The sequence below is a fragment of the Cavia porcellus genome, unplaced genomic scaffold (assembly GCF_034190915.1).
Source record: "Cavia porcellus strain 051 isolate PalLab524CR breed Dunkin Hartley unplaced genomic scaffold, mCavPor4.1 scaffold_5, whole genome shotgun sequence".
In the NCBI taxonomy this organism is placed as follows: Eukaryota; Metazoa; Chordata; class Mammalia; order Rodentia; family Caviidae; genus Cavia; species Cavia porcellus.
In genome coordinates, this window is record NW_026947488.1 from 51940283 (window position 1) to 51961939 (window position 21657).

The 21657-nt window shown below is 42.8% G+C and overlaps 1 long non-coding RNA gene across 1 annotated transcript; it reads left to right on the forward strand.

Moving 5' to 3' along the window:
- Nucleotides 1-58: 58 nt before the first annotated feature.
- LOC134476079 (uncharacterized) lies at nt 59-8571 on the forward strand. The gene is made up of 2 exons (XR_010047550.1): nt 59-647; nt 8106-8571. It is a non-coding gene; the product is annotated as an uncharacterized LOC134476079 (long non-coding RNA).
- The last annotated feature ends 13086 nt before the right edge of the window (nt 8572-21657 follow it).

Here is a 21657-nt window from a genome sequence, read left to right on the forward strand (position 1 = left end):
GGGTTTCTCACTGAGCTCTTTTTTTTTTTTTTTTTTCGGTCTTTTTCGCTTTTATCGGTACCAGGGATCGAACTCACGACTGCCTGCTTGCAAGGCAGGCGCTTATGCCGCTGAGCTAAATCCCCAGCCCCACTGAGCTCTTTTTTATTTTTCATTTTACAACAGAGTTTAGTTTGCTAAATTTAATTTGCGAAATTCAGTTTGCATTGACTGGAACTCGTGACCCTCCTGTCTCAACTCTCAGAGTGGTGGGATTACACACCTACATCACCATACACAGTTTGGTGAGCATGTGACTGTCAACCTGCCTGCGGATCAGCCTACGAGCCCACCCAGTCCATTTCCCTCTTCCTTCTGTGCAAGACGTTTACCAGCTGCGGGCCTCGGATGCCTCAGTGTATGCACGGGTCCTAGCGGTGACTACTGTCCCAGACAGCTGTTAGACAGAAATTAATAGGCAGAGATGTATTAGCCCTCCAGAGAGTCAGTGCGGAGGAAGAGACGTCAAAATTGAGACTGGAGGCAAATCCAGAAAGGGCCAGGCCAGGCCCGCAGGCGTCCCTAGAGACTAACAGCAGTTAGAGACTGAACTGTGATTACCACCACCTGGTCGAGGGGCCCCAGCTTAGCATCAGATAGATGCTCAGGTGAGTGACACCCTGACTCGCACTTCTGAGGGGTTCTACTTGCATGGGACTCTGCCAGGTTCGACATGGCACAAGTCTTATCATGGCGCTGACCCCTAAAACAACAACGTATCTCTTTTACACTAACTCCCATTGTTCTTCTAGTCCCAAAAAATAACTTCCTGCCTTCCTTTGGGGCGTGTGCTAAAGGTCCTCCAATCCTCCCTGGAACACCATCCACTCAGGTAGTGCCCACCCCCTGGGCCCAGAAGTCCTCCAGTTCCCTCCCCATACTGAGATACTTACATAGTCTCCCCTCCTATCCCAACCCTATAAAAGCAACTCCCGCGGCTTTGTCTCCCTCAAGGGTCCTCGCAGTTTACAGCTGTCTTCCTGCGCCAGCAATAAAGGCTTTTTTTTTTTTTTAATGTTTTTCTCTCTCAAAAACTCTAACAACTTCCATCCCTTTCCAGGAATGCCTCTGTTCTTTCTATATTAGAAGTTAGAGACCAGCTAAGGTTTACGGTGCTCACTATCCACTCTTGCTGCGTACCTCAATTCCCTATTGGATCAATATTAACTAAGCAACTATTCCTGTAATTCCTATTGGTTGGTTATAGTTCGAGCTACTCAAAATGTGGTTTTGCTGTACAAAATACCCTTGGCCAAAATCTCAGGGGCAACCCACTTTCAGGAATCCTCCTCTCTCTCAGGAGCTGTCTCTTTTAATCTACTGGTAATCTCCTTTGTCCTGGTGTTCATTCTTGGGTATCAGAAGACAAACTGAGCACGTGTGGCATCTAATAAATTGGGAGTTACTTCCCTGTGACACTTCCAGAGCCTGAGGTAGAAGAATCATGAGTTCACGTCCACCTTGGACAACTTGAGTTCAAGTTCCTCCTTGAGAATCCTCTGGACAACAACCACAAAACAAATGGGTGGGATTTAGCTAGGTGTAGAGTGCTTGCCTAGCATGTGTGAGGCACTGGGTTTAATCCTCAGTATCTAGAAAAAAAGAAAAAAATAGATTCTGATGGTTGACCTGGAAAAAGTTAACCATAGATTGCTAAGGGGAAAAAAAGGAGCAAGTTAGAAATAAATTTGTGATCTAAGATTCCTTGTTTGAAAACTAAACTAAACTAAAAGCAGCATAACATCACACTGTAAACTTTTAGCAAGGTCACTTACAAAAAGTGGGTCAAGGGAAAGGAGGGTATCATTTTTTTTTTTTTTTGTCTTTTTCCTTTTTATCGGTATCGGGGATCGAACTCACGACTGCCTGCTTGCAAGGCAGACGCTTATGCCGCTGAACTAAGTCCCCAGCCCCGAGAGTATCATTTTTACATGTCTGTATATTTATTTATTTAGAGACAGGGTCTCACTTTGTAGTCCAGGCTGGCCTTGAGCTCCCTGGGTAGTGCAGGCTGGCCTCAACCTCATGGTGATCCTCCTGCCTCAGCCTTCCGAGTGTTAGAATTACAGGGGTGCGATGTCACAACTGGCACTTCTGTATTATTTTAAATACTTCTGTATTTTTACCAAAATGCATTACTTTCAAAATAACAAAACATAGTTCTGAATTTTTACAGAAGTACATGCTTTGTTTTGCTTTCATATTTGTGATCTTTCAAAAAATCACTCCACTAACTAAGACATGTATATAAAAATGACACAAAAAGGGGCTGGGGATTTAGCTCAGTGGCATAAGCACCTGCCTTACAAGCAGGCAGTCGTAAGTTTGATCCCCGGTACCAATAAAAAGGAAAAAGAAAAAAAAAGGTATTTGGTGTGTATTAACTGTTTTATGGGTTAAAAATTATGATTTGGACATGCAAAGTAAGAGAAATAGAGTTGGATCAGGGCTGTAGCTCAGTGGTACAAGCACCTGCCTGGCAAGCTCAAGGTCCTGAGTTTTATTCCCAGAACTAAAAAGAAAAGCAATAACAAAACCAGAAACAAAATAAAACAGAGAAATACAGTTGTCTAGGCTGTCCATTTCTCCACTCAAATTTAGTTTTTACTGGGGTTTTGGGGGTTTTTTTTGAGACAGGATCTCATTATGTAGTCCAGGCTGACCTGGAACTTGCCCCAATCCTCTTGCCTCAGCTTCCTGAGAGCTGAGATTACAGATGTGCAATGTCATGCCTGACTCAATTTTAGTTTTTAAAACAGTTTTAAATTTTAGGTTTTTTAAGGACTTGGAATTTATTTATTTTATTAGCACATATTTGCATACATAATGATCACATTTATCAGAGGGAATTTGTATCTGTACATAATGTCTTTACTCTTTTCTCCTGATTCCCCCCACCCTTCAAGCCTTCTTCCCCTCCCCATTTACAAAATGTTTCCATTTTTCCCACCCATTCTTTTTATTCCTTTTTACTTCCCTCCCTCTCTTCCCTTCCCACTTGAACAAGTTCTTCCTACTTCCTAATATCTATCCTCCACTTTGCTCCTTATTTAGATTTTCTCACACAAGAGAAACAATGCAATGTTTAAACTTGTGTGTCTGATTTATTTCACTTAAAATTATGATTTGAGCCTGTAATCCCAGCACTCGGGAAGCTGAGGCAGGAGGATCTTTTCTAGTTTGAGACCAGCCTGGGCTACAAAGTGAGCTCAAGCCAGCCTGAACTGCATAGAGAAACACTGTCTCAAAAACACAAAAATAAATAAGTTTAATTAAAAATAAATGGTGGGGCTGGGGATTTAGCGGCATAAGCGCCTGCCTTGCAAGCAGGCAGTCGTGAGTTCGATCCCCAGTACCGATAAAAAAGGAAAAAGACAAAAAAAAAAAAAAAAAAAAAATGGTGCTGGGAAAACAGGTGACTTATATGCACAGGATTGAATATAGACCCATATTGCTCACCATATATTAAACTAAAATCAAAATGGATCAGAGAACTAAATGTGAAACCAGAAACACTTAACCTACTGAAAGACAAGATAGGTAAAATTCTAGAAGTCATAGGAATTAAGATGTGTTATGTACATGTACTAACTCCTCACAAGACTCTAAACAGTGTGGACTGCAAGCACATTAATAAAAAAAAGATTGAGGAAAAAAAGAACAAACACTTGGATGTGTTAATTTACTTTTTAACTGGATTAAGTACACACATTGAGCAAAAGAGAAGAATAGATGGGTGTTGGGTAAATGGAGGTGAAAGGCAGTACCCAGAAACCAAGGCTGAGGAACCATCAGCTTTAATTTATCTACACACAGGCAGGCTGGCATGGAAGTGATGTCTGCAGCTCTCTGGAGGGTAGGCTGAGTGTATAATAGAGTTTAGAGTGGTGTCATGATGCACTGACGGTGCAGGACAGGGATGCACTGTTTGAAGTCAAAATTGCAATTAGCTGTGTAGATAGAACTGGCGCGAAGATGACTTTAAGTCCAGTCCTAGAGCTGGGGATTTAGCTCAGCGGCATAAGCGCCTGCCTTGCAAGAGCAAGGTTGTGAGTTTGATTCCCGGTACCAAAAAAAAGCCCAGGCCAGGCCAACCTGAGCTGCATAGTGCGACCCAAATAAAAACAAGAAAGAGAGAAGGAAAAACAAAGAATAGTGGAGAATCTATTGTTTGTAGTGGGCAGTCCAGATGTCTCTCAGGTCACTATCAGATCAGGCCTGACAACTGGGCACAGTGCATGCCTATAAACCCAGCTCACAGGGAGGCTGAGACAGGAGGATCACAAGTTCAAGGCCATCCTGGGCAATTTAGTGAATAAAATTTAAAGAGATGGAAGTGCGCCACCAGGGCAAGCCGCAGCCTCGAGGCCGAGGGACCCCAGATGCGGGCGGGCGAGGCGACGCGGCGAGAGCCGGAACCGGCGCGGGTGGGCGGCGGCGGGGGCGGCGCCTGCGCTGTGGGCGATCCCGGGAGGCGCGGGGTGGGGCCGGCCTGGCCACATTGTTTGCTGCACGTCCTTAGCGGCGGCCGAGGCGGGGAGCTGGGCCTGGCCCCGGGCGCCGGGCTCACCGAGTAGGGTGCCGGAGAGGGGCTCCGTGCAAGTGTTAGGGGTCCCTGGGGGCGCGCGGAGGGTGCGGGCAGGCTCGGGGAAGATCCGAGGGTCGGGCCCGGCCCGGTGGAGGGGACGTCCCTTCGTGCAGGCTTGGGGGCGCCGGGGCCTTGGGAAGGTCGGGGCGAGCGCGATGGTAATGGAGGGAGAGGACTGGGGGTCCCGGGCGGGAACGGAGGGAGCTGAAGCCGGGTGCGCGCAGGCTGCGTGCAAGGCAGGGCGTGGAGCGGACCGGAAGGGGGAAGGAGGACGGTGGGGGAGGGGATGTGGCCGTGGGGTGCAGTCTGAGCTCCGAGGGGCGGAGGGGAAGCGGGGCTCTGGTGGCGAGCAGGGGTTCCCTTGAGTGGCGGCAGGGAAATGGAGGGTGCTTTGGTAAAAGGTGTATGAGGGTACCCCAGGGGCTCTGGACCCCAGAGGGTGTTGGCCAAGGGGTACTCAGGGAGCCCCCGAGAGAGGAAGGTGCAGAGGTTGACGGGTCAGGGCAGAAGGAGGCAGGCGCAGGTGTTGGGTGCTCAGGGGAGAGGGATATGGAGTGGGAGGGGAGCGTGATTGGAGCAGGGGCTGAACATGAGGGGTTTGGGGTGAAATGGAAACCGTGAGGAAGGGCAGTGTGTGTGGCGAAGAGATCTGGCTCTGCGCTGTGGGATGGTAAATAAACCGCAAGGGTGAGCGAAATGGAGTTCGTGCACCTGGGAAATACAGATGGGGGCAGCGGGAGAAAGGAGTTGAGTTTCAGGGGACACTAATGGGATAGGTGTGGAGGTGAGGGGCCTTGAGAGCGTGTGAAGTGAGGGATAAGGAGTGGCGGTGAGGGAGGAGGGGAGTGAACTTGGACTGGCCACGACGGGGGACGGACTTTTCTAGTGTAGGAAGTGTGGAGAGAGGTCGGGAGCAGGAATTGGAAGGTGGGAAAATGGGAGTCAGGATGCGGTGGATGGCGTGGGAGGCCAAGTGGAGGTCAGGTACCCTGTGTGGAGGGAGGGAGGCAAAGAAAGAAGGGTTGGAGACAAACCTCAGAAGAAGAGCACCTGCCTGTGTGTGTGAAGCCCTAACTTCCATCTCCAGTAATGATGAAGAAGGAGCCGGAATGGCTGTCTCAGTGACTGACTGGCTGGTTACATGGAATCACAGTAGTAAAGGAACTATAAAAATAGGTCTGAGCGAGTTCCCCCAGAGGGGTGTGGTGGTGAACCCCGACTCCTGAAAGGCATGTAAGGAATCCAGCCTCAGAGGAGGCCAGTGGTTTCTCCAACAGCTGAAATCTCATTAGTTGGTCTCCATTCAGATGGCTTCAGGAAAAGGGCCTCAAGGTGAGGCTTCTTCAGAGCAAATCGTTCTTCCCCTCCCCTTCACGGGAAAGTCTTTACCTCTCTGAAGGTGAACAATAGCTCGTAATTTCCATACCCAGTCTCTCTGCTTCATACTTTCTCTTTCCATTCATTCACACTGCAAATTGATTAAGCACCTGCCATGTTCTGGGGCCTGTTCTATGTGGGGGGCGGGACCAAGGGACATTTACCTTGAGTTTACTTACCTGTGGCACAAAAAGAATCCCAATCAGCTATTCGAGCATCAGCAATGCCACCTTTAGGCACCACCCCAGTTGGAAACTATGTGTATGCACTCCACACCACTTTCCAGCAGAGAAAGCCAGACCCCCAGTGGTCATGGGGTTTCTTTCCGAGTTCTTAGAGCAAAGCCCATTTTTAGTTTATATTCTCTCTTTTACTGTGCTGAAAATCCTATCATTTGATTCCTCGACAGAGAAGGCAGTGTGAGTGACTCCCCAGTTTGAGTCTCCCTGCCAATTCAAGGACTGGACTGCATCTTGGATTAATTCCTCAACAGGAGGGTTAATTTTTCAACACATAGGAGCTGCTAAACTTGTCACCACTGGCCTGCAAACAACACTGGCCTAATTCTTTTTTCTTTTTCTTTTTCTTTTCTTTCTTTTTTTTTTTTTTTTTTTTTTTTTTTCTTGTCTTTTTGAGACAAGGTCTCTCTATGCAGTTCAGGCTGACCTTGAGCTCAGTTTGTAGCCTAAGCTGGTCTCGAACTTGCAATGATGCTCCTGCCTCAGCCTCCCGAGTGCTGGGATTACAGGCGTGAGCCACCATGCCTGGCTCGGCCTAATTCATTTACCTCAGGTGAGCCAACCTCTGTCTGAGGGTTTCTCCGAGACCGTGGGCCAGGCTCAGGCCTGATTATCCATTCTGTCCCTGGACTGGGGTAGCAGTTCTCACGTGCCTTGGACAGTCCAAGGCAGAGCCCTTACTGTGGTCTTCTGGGACCCCACCAGTGCCCTTTTGGTGACGGCCAGAGGGCAAGAGTTGGAGCTGTTCCTTTAACCATGCTTCCAAAATAGATGATGATCTCTTTTGGTTAGCCATGGTCTAGACAAAATTGTCCCTTTTGGCTCACTTTTAATTCGGTCATGGGAAATACATTTTCCTCTCCCCAAAAAAACACACCTCTGGGGTGCCTGGTTCATAACCTTGGTACCCTTGGCCTAAAGAAAACCATAAGAATTAAACAATCTTAGGGTCTGGAGATTTAGCTCAGCGGCATAAGTGCCTGCTCTGCAAGCAGGAAGTCGTGAGTTCGATCCCTGGTACCCATAAAAAGGAAAAAGACAAAAAAAAAGAATTAAACAATCTTACTGCCAGGAGACTTGGCCGACCTACGAACTTAACAACAGCCCATGGCCTAAAGAGGGGATGTTTGACCCCTGTATTCTCAAAAATTTATATGACTTGTTACATTGGCTATGAGTTAGCAGAAATTCCGTATGTACCAGCCTTCCTTACCCTAAGAACGTGCTCTTCTCTCATTAAATCATGTACAGCAACTCAAATATTTTTAGCTAGCTCTACTGTACTACAAACTTTCCCCTCCTGCCCTCAAGACCCCTTAGACAATGTGCCCCCGTCTTTAACTCCCCCTTCTCCCTATTCCCAAGATCAAACCCTACAGCCTTCTCAGCCAAAGATTTCTGTACCTGCTGCTCTTTCCTCTCCTCCTCCCTCCCCTAGCATCTCTAATCCTTACCCTAGCGTCTTTTAATCCTTCCCTAGAGTCTCTAATCCTCCCCCTATCCTGTCTCCCCAGTCTCCAACTTCTCAATCCCCCCCCCCACCTGGGCCATCTGTTCTGTATGAGGGTTCTTTGTCTCCCCCTGTGTCGCCATTTTCTCCGCCAGCTCCAGCTCGACTCCTGGACCAGAGACAAGCCCTACCTACCTACACTCTTAACTTTTACCCTTCAGATGGGGAAATAATTACCTCTCATAACTTCACTCCTCTTAACCCCACACTTATTTTTCAAAATTCTACCTCACCATGATCCTGATTAAATGACATATCTAAATCAAAGACACCTTTCCTTCTACTTCACCTGGGTCCTTAAATGTAATAGTGGCCTGCCTCTTCATGACACCTTGTCTCTTTGTTTTTCCAGTCTAACGTGCAGGCATTCACCAATGATGAAGTTGTCCTGGGTGAAACACCTGGCATCAGCTTCTGCGTGAGCATCAACCATCATCCCATCAACTCTCCTAAACCCCAATATGATGCCCCCTTTCAGCAGGAAATAGTAAGAGAGTGGAAAAACTTCACCCTTTTCCTAATAATACAAAGAAGAGAATGAAAGGATTTTGCCCTAGATAGGATATTATAGCAGTGAGACATGGGACCAAGGGACATTTACCTTGAGGTTCACTTTCCCTTCCCCTATGCAACTTACCTGTGGTGCGAAAAGAGTCCCAGTCAGCTAATCGTGCATCAGTGATGCCACCTTTAAACACCACCCCAGTCGGAAACTATATGTATGCCCCCCACACCACGTTTCCTGCAGAGAAAGCCAGGCCCCTAGTGGTCATGGGGTTTCTGTCCACATTGTTAGAATAAAGGCCAATTTTACTTTATATTCTTTCTTTTACCCTGCCGAAAATCCTATCAGGAAGAACAAACAAAGGATTCATTTATAACTGTCTTGTAAGCCAGGCCTGGGAGCATATGCCTGTGATTTCAGCCCAGGAGAGGCTGAGGTAAGACAACTGCAAATTCAAATGAGTAATCCAGTACTAGAAGAAAACAAAATCTAGCCTAGAGTGCCAGTGCACACCTGTAATCCCAGCACTTGGGAGGTTGAGGCAGGAGAACTGCTGTCTCAAAAAACTCTTAAGTATCGTAGGTGTTATGAGGATGCTGAGGAGGAAAAAATGTCCAGTCTGGTAAGGGATGGAGCTCAGTGTTTCTGTACACACGCACGCGCATGCGTGTGCACACACACACACACACACACACACACACACCTGTCAAAATAACAATGCCACGTTGCTGACTCCGCAGGCAACTGTCTCTACTATGATCAGCCAAATCCTCCCTGGTGAGCACATTTTCTTCATGTTCCAGGTTCCCACACCCACCCCCTGTCCTACCCATCCTGACCCAGCCTTCCCCTGGCTTCTCCCTGTGTACTCTGGCCACCTGAATGGAACATGGCCAGCAAACTCTTTCCTTGGCCTCCCAAACCCCTAGTCCTCATTGCTGCCTTCCCTCAGCAAATGGTGCGATTACTCAGGTTAAGAACCCAGGCGCTATCCCAGCCTCCTGACTCTCCAGATCCACCCCAGTTCTTCGACAAGTCCTACTCCCCTCAACTCCCCTACTTTTTTGAGAGGAAGCAGGCTGGTCTCAAACTCCCAGACTCCAGCAATCCTCCATCTCAGTCTCCCACCTAGCTGCAGCCAGATGACTAGAGACTTCCCATGCCTGCCCCAGATAACCCAGAACCTGGCCACCTCCCCACCAACCCCACAGCACTGCACCCTAGGGTGAGAAGGGAAGGCCAGTGATGGGGACAGTCAGGTGTGTGTTTCAAAAAAATGTTCAAGGTCAAGTTGCCTCCGCACCAGGAAGAAACACATCAAGCAGGTTAAGTCAGAGGTCAGTACTATTTCAATCAATACTTTGTTGGGCAAGTCTTTGGTGACTCACTGGTAACTTCTGGAATTTACTTCGTATATGACATGAGGTGGGGTCAAAATATCCTTTTCTCATGAAACCCATGTCTTCATGAGATTCCTTTGTGTGTGTGTGTGTGTGTGTGTGTGTGTGTGTGGTCTCATAGAAATAGTCCTATAGTGAGCTACATCCTCAGCCCTTTTTAATTTAATTAATTGAGACAGGATCTCACTATGTAGTTCAAGCTGACCGTGAACAGTGATCCTCCTGCCTCAACCTTCTGCTGAGATTATAGCATACATACACACACACATGCACACACACACACACACACACACACACACACACACACACGTGCATGCACACACACCCCAGCTTCTAAATCCTAATTGCTGGGTTGTGCTATGGCTACGAGGGCTCAACATTTATTTGACACATTTATCTGTTTATTTTGCTAGTTTTCTTTTTCTATTGTTTTGAATTTTACCTTTAAAAAGGTACCTGGGCCTGGAATATAGCTCAGCAGCACAAGCACCTTCCTGGCAAGCACAAGGTCCTGAGTTCAATTTCAGATGTCAAACGAAACAGCATAAAACAAAACAAAGCCCAAGCATAGTGGTGCATGTCTATAATTCCAGCACTTGGGAGGCTGAGGCAGGAAGATCGTTGGGAGTTCAAGACTAGCCTGAGGTACAAAGTGAGCTCAAGCCCAGCCAGAACTGCATAGTAAGACCTCGTCTCAAAAAGACAAAAAAAAAAAAAAAAAGATACACAAATTATGAATCAGTGCATAGGTCAGGGACGTTAAGTATGTTGAACATATTGCACAACCATCTCCCCTATCTGTTTCTGGAGCGTTCTGGAGAAACTCTGTACCCATTAGGCACTGACTCATTCTCTCCTCCCCAGCCCCCTAAGGCCTCTGCAACTGCAGATGGTTATGACTGCGTGTTCTGCCTCACACGAGTGAACTCTTATTTGTGCTTTTACATCCGACTCATTTCACTTAACACAGTGAACGGCCTCAAGATTACCCGTGGTTCAGCAAGTGTACTGTGGTAAAACACAACCAAATTCACCATCATGACCATTTTCAAATGTACAGTTCAGAGGCATTAATTACGTTCACCATCCTCATCGTCTGTTTACAAAGCTTTCCCATGGCCCCAGACAGAAATCCGGGAATCATTAAGCAGTTATTCTGCATTTTCTCTGCCTGCTCTCCATCATCTTAGTTGCTACTAATCTATTTTCTGTTTCTACGAAATGGTCTAGTCTAAGCACCTCACATAAATAGAATCATAAGGTATTGATCCTTTTGTGTCTGCTAATTTCATTTAGCATTGTGTCTCCATGATCTATCCATGTCATAGCAGGTACCAGAAATTCAGTACTGGTTTTTTCAGTGCAGGTGATCAAACCCAGGGCCTCACACTTCTGAGGCAGTGCCATGTGCCACTGAGCTGTGTTGCCAGGCTTTTATTATTTTATTTTTAATTTTGAGACAGGCTCTCACCAAATCACTGAATCACCTGGGCAGGGTTTAAACTTGTGCGCTTCCTGGTTCATGCTTTGAGCTCTGGCTCTAGAGACCTGTATCACCATGCACACCTACCTTGCTGGTTAGGTTGTTTGTATTGTTTTATTAGCTCTAAACAGGATCTTTTGCTATACAAAGTTTTTCTTCAATGTAACTTATAGCATAATTTTATTTTTTAATATTTTAGTTTATTACTACCTGTGTGCAGTACATAGTATGTACATTCTTTGTGTGGGGTTGGTGCATGTACACAGCACATCTTAAAAGCTTTTTTTCAGTAGTGGGAGTAGAAGTCAGGACCCTGTGCTTGCCAGGCAGGATTGTGCCATCCCTCCCTTTCCCTTCCCTCCCTCCGCCCTCCCCATCCTTTGATTCCTTTCCGTATTTTTTTGTACATGTTTTCAGTACTGATTTACCTTCCTTGTTGTTTTTTTTAATAAAGTCTAATGAATGCATTTTTTTTTTTTAAAAATTTTTTATGAATGTATTTTTCTTTCGTTACCTCTTTGTATCATATGAAAGCATTGCCTTCAACATTATAAGGATTTTCAGCTGCATTTTCTTCTAAGAATTTTAAATTTAATTTTTTGGTATAACTATCTTAACTAGTTTTTATGTACATATACATATATATACACATATACATATGTTTCTCAACTTTTCACACTAATAAAACAATATGATGTTTATACAGTGTGTGCCTTATTTATTTCACTAGTGAGTATGGTCTCAGGTTGCATCCATTTACCTATAAAAGTCTCCAGTTATCCTTCTTTATGGCTGATTAGTACTCTACTGTATAAAAATAACACATCTTTTTTTTGTAACACATCTTTTTTTATTCATTCCTTTGTCTTCATTTTTTGATAATAGCCATTCTTTATGGGATGAAGTGGAATCTTAGTATTGTTTCAATTTACACTTCTCAAATGACCAGTGATGCTAAACATTTTTTTTTCTTTTTTTTGTCTTTTTCCTTTTTATCGGTACCAGGGATCAAACTCACAACTGCCTGCTTGCAAGGCAGGTGCTTTATGCCACTGAGCTAAATCCCCAGCCCCGATGCTGAACATTTTTCACATACTTATTTGCTGTGGGTACTTCTTCATCTGAGAAGTGTATATTCATCTCAAGTGTCCATTTTTGAATTGGGTCTTTAAATCTGGGAGGACTGGGTTTTTTGTTTTTGTTTTTGTTTTTTGAGTTCTTTAAATGTTCTCAATAGTAATCCTTTATCTGAGGAATAGCTGGAAAATATTTTTTCCCACATTGTGAGTTACCTCTTCACTCTGTTGGTGGTTTCTCTGACTGTGAAAAAGCTTTTCAGTAGAGTGAGATCACAGTTGTTGATTCTTTGTGATAGTTCCTGTGCAGTCAGGGTTTTATTCATAAAATCTTTGCCTACACCAGTGTCTTCCTGAGTTTTACCTACTGTATCTTCCAGCAAATTTAATGTTTCTGTTTAATATTAATATATTTGACCCATTCTGATTTTAGCTTCGTGCATGGTGAAAGATATGTGTCCAGAATTAATCTTCAGCATGTGTAGAGCCAGTTTTTCCAGCACCATTTATTAAAGAGGCTATCTTTCTTCCAGCAAATCTGTTCGGCAGCTTTGTCAAAGATAAGGTAGCTTAGTGTGTCTGGAGTTATTTCTACATCTTCTAATCTGTTACATTGATCTTTGGGCCTGTTTTTGTGTTTGTTTTGCCAATATCACACTGTTTTTATCATAGTAGCTTATAGGGTATTTTCAAATCAGGGATTGTGATGCCCTCTGTCTTGTCTTTGTTGCCCAGGATTGCCCTTGCTATTCTAGGTCTCTTCTAGGTCTGGTTCCAGATGAATTTTCAGGTTGTTTTCTCTCATTCTATGAGATATGCGTTTGGAATTTTGATTGAGATTGTACTGAATCTGTATAACAGTTTTGGAAGAAAGGCCATTTTCACTCTATTGATTCTTCTTACCCAAGAGCACAGGCTATCTCTCCATTTTCTAACATCCTCTTCAATCTCCTTTTTCAGAGTACCGTAGTTTTCAGTGTAGGGTCTTTAACAGCCTTTATTAGATTGATTCTTAGGTATTTCATTTTTTTGGATGCTATTGTAAAAGGTATTATTTCCCTGATTTCTCTCTCAGTAAATTTGCTATTAGGGTACAGGAAGGGTATTGATTTTTGAGTGTTGACTTTGTATCCAGCTACACTAGTGAATCTGCTTATTAAATCTAATAGTCTTTTGGTGGAGTGTTTGGGGGCTTCAATGTAGAGTATGATGTCATCTGCAGATAACAGTAGTTTAATTTCTTCCTTTTCTATCTTTATTCATTTTATTTCTTTCTCTTATCTAATTGCTCCACCTTAAGTTTCCAGCATTATGTTGAATAGGAGTGGAGACAGTGGACATCCTTGTCTTGTTCCTGATTTTAGAGAAAAAGCTTTCAGTTTTTGCCCATTTAGTATGATGTTGGCTGTTGATTTGTCATAGATGGCTTTTATCAGATTGAGATAAAGATCATCTATTCCAATTTTCTGTAAGTTTTTTTTATCATGAATGTATACTGGACTTTGTCAAAAGCTTTCTCTGCATCTATTGAGATGATCATGTGATTTTTGTCCTTGGCTCTGTTAATATGGTGTATTATGTTTATGTATTATGTATGTTGACAATTTGCTGCAGTCTATTTTCCAGTATCTTACTGAGGATTTTTGATCAAGTTTCATGAGGGAAATTGGTCTGTAATTTGCTTTCTTCTTCCGGTCCTTCTCTGGTTTGGGTATTGAGTAATGCTTGCTTCCAGGAATGAATTTGCAAAGATTGTTCCCGTTTCAATTTCATTGAAGAGTTTGAAAAGTAGTGGTGTTAGGTCTTCTGTAAATTTCTAGTAGAATTCAGAAGTAAATCCATCAGGATCTGAGCTTTTCTTTGTTGATACATTTTAAATTATATCTTGATTTCATTGATTTATTTAGGATTTTATATCTTCTTGAGTCAGCTTTGGTAATTCATATGTATATAGGAATCTGTCCACTTCTTCTATATTTTCCATCTTATTAGAATATAAGTTTTCAAAGTAGGCATAGATGATCTTCTGGATTTCTGCAGGATCTGTCATGGTTTCACACTTGCATTCCTAATTGTGTGAGTTTCAGTCTTTCCTTTTTTCATAAGGTTGGCTAAAAGTTTATCAATTTTATTAAACTTTCAAAGAACCACTTCTTCAATTCATTGATTCTTTGTATGGTTTTTTAGTGTCCAGTGTATTAATTTCTGCTCTGATCTTTATAATTTCTTCCCTGGTATGAGCTTTTGACTTAGCCTGCTCTTGTTTTTCTAGAAGTTTGAGGTTCACCATTCAGTTTTTATATGCACTTGCTCTGTTTTCTTGACATAGGTATTTACTGCTATAAATTGCCCTCTTAAGGTTGCTTTCATGATGTCCCACAAATTCTGATATGTTGAATCATCATCATTCAAAAACTGCCTAATTTCTTCTTTAATTTCATCTGTGACCCATTGGTTGTTCAGTAGGGTGCTAATTTCCATGTGTTTATGAAGCCCTTGTGCTTTCTTTTTCCAAGGGTTTCCAATTTCATTGCACTGTGGTCTGATAGTATGTTTGGGATAATTTCGGTCCCTTTGCATTTACTTAAGCATGTTCTATGAGCCACTATATGGTCTATTTTGGAGAATGTCCTTGTGCAGCTGAGAAGAATGTGTATTCTGATGTGGGGTGGAACACTACAGACATCTACTAAGTCCATTTGTTTAAAAGTTTGATGTAGTTCTAATATTCCTAATCTAATATTATTGATTTTTATCCAATTGATCTGTGTTTTTGTGACAGTGAAGTACTGAGGTCTCCCAATACAACTGTATTAGGGCTTATTTGATTTTTCATTTCCATTAGTAATTGTTTTATATAGTTGGGTGCACTGGTATTTGTTGCATATAGATTTATGATTGTTATCTCTTCCTCTTGGATTGCTCCCTTTACAAGCATGTAGTGATCTTCCTTATCTCTCTTAATCAATCTTGGCTTGAAACTCACTTTGTCTGCAAATAAAATAGCTACCCCTGCTTTTCTCTGGTCCTGTTGCATGGAGTATTTTTTCCATCTTTTGATTTTCAGTCTATGAATTTCTTTTAGAGTTAAATGTGTTTCTTGTATGCAGCATATCACTGGATCTTGCTTCTTGATCTGTTCTGTCAGTCTGTGTCTCTTGACTGGTGAATTGAGACCATTAACACTGACAGTTATACCCGACATGTATTGACTTATCCTTTGTTGTTATTTTTCTGTTGTTGGCACCCTCTTTTTTCCCCTCCCTCTAGCTGTTTCCTTTCCTGGTGGATTCCTCCTGTTGAGGTTCATGGGAATGTAACCATTATCTCTTTCTAGAATGTCCTTCAAAACATTTAGGAGTGCCATTTGTTGGTCATAAATTTTCTCAGATGTTCTTTGTCATGGAAGTGTCTTATTTCTCCATCAATTTTGAAGAATAGTTTTGTGGAGTACATCAATCTGGGTTGAAAGTTGTTTTCTTTAGACCTTGGAGTACTTCACTCCAAAACATCCTTGACTTGAGGGTGTGTGCTGAGAAATCAGCTGTAATTCTGATGGGCTTCCCTTCATAGGTGATTTATTTCTTTTGTTTAACAGCTGTTAGTATTCTATTATTGTTTTGAATTTCTGGAATCTTACTACAATACTATAATTTGCCTGACTGTAGATATTTTTGATCATTGATAACTGGAGTTCTATTTGCCTCATTTCTCTGTATGTCAAATTGTTTTTTTTTTTTTTGTTTTTTTTTTGGTTTTTTTTGTATCAGGGGTCAAACTCATGACCTCATACTTGCCAGATAGGTGCTTAAACTGCTGAGCTAAATCCCCAAACCCCAAATTCTTTTTCTCTACCAGGAAAGTTTTCTGCCATGATGTCTGCAAACATTGTTAAATGTCGTTTTCATTGACTCCAATGAATCTTAAGTTATTCTTCTTTGTCTCATCTAGCAGCTGCTGGATTGATTTCTCATGATCTCTTGCTATTTTTGAGAAATCTTTTCTTTTCCTGATTGCTAACTGCAACCTGTCTTCAATATCTGAGATCCTGTCCTCACATCAGCCTAACCTGATTAGAATACTTTTGGTGGAATTTTTGTTCTCCTAGATGTCTGCTTGAATCTGCTTTATGGATTCCATTTCTTTCCTATGCTGAGTTTCCATACTTTTCTTTTTCTTTTTTTTTTTTTTTTTTTTTTGTCTTTGTTTTTTTTTTTCCATCGGTACCGGGGATCGAACTCATGATCACTTGCTTGCAAGGCAGGTGTGTATGCCACGGAGCTAAATCCCCAGCCCCCCATACTTTTCTTAAGCTCATTTACTTTTTGTCCGTTTGCTCTAATGTCGCTAAGCATGGTGTGTATTTTGGTAATCTCTGTAGTTATTTGAGAGGTTATTTCTGATTTCATTTTACCAGAGCCTCATTCAATTGCTTTGTTGTTTCCACTTCAGAGAGGCTAGGTGTGGGGCTTTCAGACTGTCCCATCTTCTTGCCACCTGGATTTGCCTTTGGTGAACAGCATTTGCCTTTGGTGGCCTGGGATTGCATTTTGCTTAAATATCTTCTCATTTTCTTTTCTCTCGTTTTTTAGTTTACTTCCTGGGGTGATGCTTGGGGTGTAAGTTGCCTATGGTGGATTGCTTTAAGGTAGTATTTAAGACCTTAAGCAATGATAACATCTCTGAGGTATCCTCCAGGTGTAGCTGGTTTTTGGATTTTGTTTTCTTTTCTTTCTTTTTTTTTTTTTTTTTTTTTTTTTTTTTTGTATTTTTACCGGTACCAGGGATCGAACTCACGACCACAGGCTTGCAAGGCAGGCACTTATACCACTGAGCTAAATTCCCAGCCCCGGTTTTTGGATTTTGAATCTGTTAGAAGATCTTTCCTGTTCATTTTGTTGGAGATGAGAAGTTGTTACTTCTTTGGCCTAGTCCCTGGTTCTTCAGCACTGTGCCACATTATTTTCTGTGACCCTCATTCATGGTATACCAGAACCAATAGCTGTTTAGAAAAATTATGTCAATTTTGGCTATAGTGATACCAATAGCATCAAACACAGCCTAGAAAACAACAAACTGACCTAATTCTTAAGTCGCAACTTTTAAGTGTATGAACTAGATTTGTGACTATACAGCAAAATGTAAACCAAACCAGAGAAGCATATGCAATGCGTAAGTCCTTAATGTGCCAATTTTGCTCTCAGGAGTTAAAATTTAAAATGGATTAAGGAGAAAATAGAGAAGTGAAAGAAGAGAATTAGGTTAGAAGTAAGGTTGGAAGACAAAGAGGGATCACATCAACTTTTGGAAACTGGTACAAAAGACTGAAGGAAAAGAGAGATGGAAGAGATAGAAAGAACTGAAGAGAACCACACCCACAAAGAAGTTAGGAACCACTTTCTTTGTTGTTGTTGTTGTTGTTGTCTTTTTCGTTTTTATCGGTACCAGGGATCGAACTCACGACTGCCTGCTTGCAAGGCAGGAACTTATGCCGCTGCTAAATCCCCAGCCCCAGGAACCACTTTCGCACTGATAAAAACAATGGAGAAAGAGGGGGAAAAAAAGAAAGATAAAGAAAACTAAACAGTCACTTCCAGGATACTCTCTGATTTTACTGTTAAACAATCTATGGAGACAGGGTCCTGAATCATGCTGATCTATCTCAGCAAGCCAGCAGTAGCTTTTGGTGGGGTAGTGGGTAATCTCAGCAGGCCTGCCTCAAACCCAGACTCACTGGGTTTGCTGCAGTCCAAGGAATTTCCGTGGATGTGAGCCCAGCTGGGAGCTGCTAGAGGGAGCCGGCAGCAGTGCTGGGTTTCAAGCTCAGCCAGCCCATCTCCAAAATGACTCCTGGTTTATTGCTGTCTCCTGCAGGTGGACTAAGTCCTGTGTACTCACCACCAGCCAGTGCAGTCCTCCACATCTGCTGCTCTCCTATGAAAGGATTTTGCCCTAAAGGGGATGCTGCAGCAGTGGGAGGCTGGGAGCTGAAAGGTCACCTTCCCCGCCCCTAAGCAATTTACCTGTGGTGCAAAATAAATTCCAATGAGCTGCCTATGCATCAGTAATGCCCTTAGGCTCCACCCCAAACCTAAGCTATATGTATACCCTTACATCACATTTCCAGCAGAGAGAAAGCCAGACCTCAATGGTGGTGATGGGGGGGGGGGTTCTCTCCATATTCTTAAAATAAAGGCCACTTGGGGGCTGGGGATTTAGCTCAGTGGCATAAGTGCCTGTTTGGCCAGCGCAAGTTCGTGAGTTTGACCCCTGGTGCCACACACACAAAAAAATAAAATAAAAGCCACTTTACTTTTTATTCTGTCCTCTAACCATGCCGAAAACTCATCCTACACTGCTGCCTCTTCTCTGCAGAGGTATCTGGGGATTGCCAACCGCCACCATCACCTGTGACTTGTGACCTTGCATCCCCACGTTCCAACAGCTCCTCTTGTGCAGTGAATCTGGCTCTGGAGGAAGGCACCGCCAGCTACTACCTTCTTCTTCACTGAAGTTTTCCTTTTTACTCTCTGTGGGTACCAGGGATCGAACTCATGGTGCAGATTCTTCCTGGGCCCAGGGGACCCACTTCCTTCCTTGTCTTCTGCCCAATGCAGTATTCCAGCATCTCGACAGTGACTCTCAGAGAGGCTGTTTTCTCTGCTGCATACTGCTCTACCATCTTTTAAAATTTAATTTAGTTCTTAAATGTAAGCTTCTGTTTTATCTTGAGTTAATTTTGTATATGATGTAAGGGAGAAGTCCCTGGCCTTGCATATGGTATGCAGTTGTTCTACCACTAAGCCCTCACCTTCATTCTTTGGCAGGTGGATGTCCTTACTGTTTAGTTCTGTATTTTCTTATTTTTTTAAGTTCGGTCACTTTTTTTTTTTTTTTTTTTTTTGTCTTTTTCTTTTTTATCAGTACTGGGGATCGAACTGATGACCACACACTTGCAAGGCAGGCGCTTATGCCACTGAGCTAAATCCCCAGGGCCCCCTCCCCCTTTTTCTGTCTTTTTCTTTTAAATCAGTCATTTTTGAGACAGAGTCTTGCTATGTAGTTCAGGCTGACCTTGAACTCACTCTGCTGTCCAAGCTGGCCTCAAACTTGTGCTAATCTTCCTACCTCAGCCTCTCAAGTGGGATTTTGTTTTTGTTTTTTGTGATACATTTTCCCTATGTTTTACAGTTTGTTCTTGAACTCCTAGATTCAACCAGTCTCCCTGCTCAGCCTCTCAAGTATCTGACACTGTGGACGTGTACCTCCATCTGCATATAAACTGTGATTTGTTTTATTTTGGTATTAAGTATTGAACTCATATATACTAGGCAAGCACTTTACCACTAAGGTGCATCCTCAGCCTATTTTGGTTTTTTGTGGTTCTCATAATTTAGCCCAAGTTTCCATCTCCCTTGGTCCTTTATTGTATTACCATTTTTATTACTATTACTAGTATAATTTTAATACAGGGTCTCACTAAGGTGTCCAGGCTAGGCTTGAACTTGAGATCCTTCTGCCTCAGCCTCCCAGAGTGCAGAGATTATAGGTGTGCACCTATAGGTTTTGCTATATGTAAAAGTTTTGATTGACTTTTTTCCTTCGCTGTTTTAAATATGTCATTCTTATGCTGTCAGACCTGCAAACCTAGTTTCTGAAATCAGCTATTAGTCTTACTTAAAATTCCTGTATATATCTAAGAGGGATGGAATACTTGGGGGGGTGACAATATATCATTTACTGTAATAAATTTTAAAAATTAAAAAAAAGAATTACTGTATGTAATAAGTATCTTGGTTACTTTTCTTTCATTGCTAGACAAAATACTCAATGCTCAAAACTAAGGAAGGAAAGGTTTGTGTAGTTCGCAGTTTGTAGAGGTTTTAGTGCATAATCCCTGGTTCCAAGGCAGGGTGGCATGGCACAGGGGCAACCCTTCATGGTGGCAGAAAACAGCAAAAGCAGCAAGAGCAGAAAGGGAGGAAAGTGGAGAGAAACTCCTTCTGTCCTTTATATTGTATGTATGTCACCCATCCTAAAGTGGGTGTAGCACTCACGCCCATAATCCCAGCATTGAGCCATGAATCAATCACAAACTCTAGGAGCCCACCCCCATAACTGCATGAGGCTGTGAGGGGACATCCAGACACAAATCATAACAACAAGTAACTTCTATTGCTTTCAAAATGTTTTGTCTTTGGATTTTGACAATCTCAGTCTGACTTTAATGTGTCTCGCTGTTTGTCTCTTTGAGTTTATTCTGTATGAAGTTCTGTGACTTTCTTGGATATGTATATTCATATCCTTCATCACATTTGGCATTTAGCCATTATTTGTTTTCTCAGTTCAAGTTCAGCAGGACAATGGGCTATGTCCCATGACTTGTGTGTCATATACCTCCAATGCCTGCCCCACAACATGGCTCAGGCCATTCTCACCACAGCGAAAATGGACAGCCTCTCCAGTGCCCACAGGAGAAGACTTATCTCACCACATTGCATCTTAGCTGAATCTGAAGTCTTGTGTTTTAAGCGGAAAAAAAACTACAAAAGAGGTTTTAATCAGGGCTACCTGCTGAGGTCTAAGACTCACTTCTTGGAGAAATATATTCTTTGCTCTTTTGGACATTGGGTCTGGTATTAACACTGGTCAGCTTCTAGCCATTCAGCACTTCCTTGGGTTTTTCAGTGAACAGCCCTGAACTTGTCTCAGAGCCTGCAGAAGGGAACTGTTATCATCTTTAAAGAAGAAGTCCCTGAGAAGACATCTTCTTTTTTTTTTTTTTTTTTTTTTTTTTTTTTTGGCTTTTTCCTTTTTATCGGTACCAGGGATCGAACTCACAACTGCCTGCTTGCAAGGCAGGCACTTATGCCGATGAGCTAAATCCCCAGCCCCCAATTACATCTTCTTTAAGATCCCATGATCCTAGCAGGAGATGGTGACATGCACTTATAATCTCAGAATTCTGGGAATATAACTCAGTGCAAAGCCCTGGATTCAATTCCTAATACCACAATAAGTAAATTAATTAATAAATAATAATAAAGAAAACAGGCATACATCTGTAATCCCAGCACTAGGGCAGCTGAGGCAGGAGGATTGCCCTAAATTCAGAGTTAGCCTTGTCTACACAGTAAGTTCGAGGCCAGCCTGGACAACATAACTGAGACCTTGTCTCAAAATAAAATAAAATAATAAAAAATTTTAAAACTAGAATAAATAGGCATGGTGACACACACTTTTAATGCCAGCACTTGAGAGGGTGAGACGGGATGCTGTGAATTCAAGGACAGCCTAGACTACATAGCAAGACCGTGTCTCAAAAAAATTGTTATTAAATTAGGTGGGCATTCTGGTGTACTCCAGCACTCAAGAAGCTGAAGCAGGAAGATCATCAAAAATTTGAGGCCAACTCAGGCTACAGAACTGGACTTTTGAGA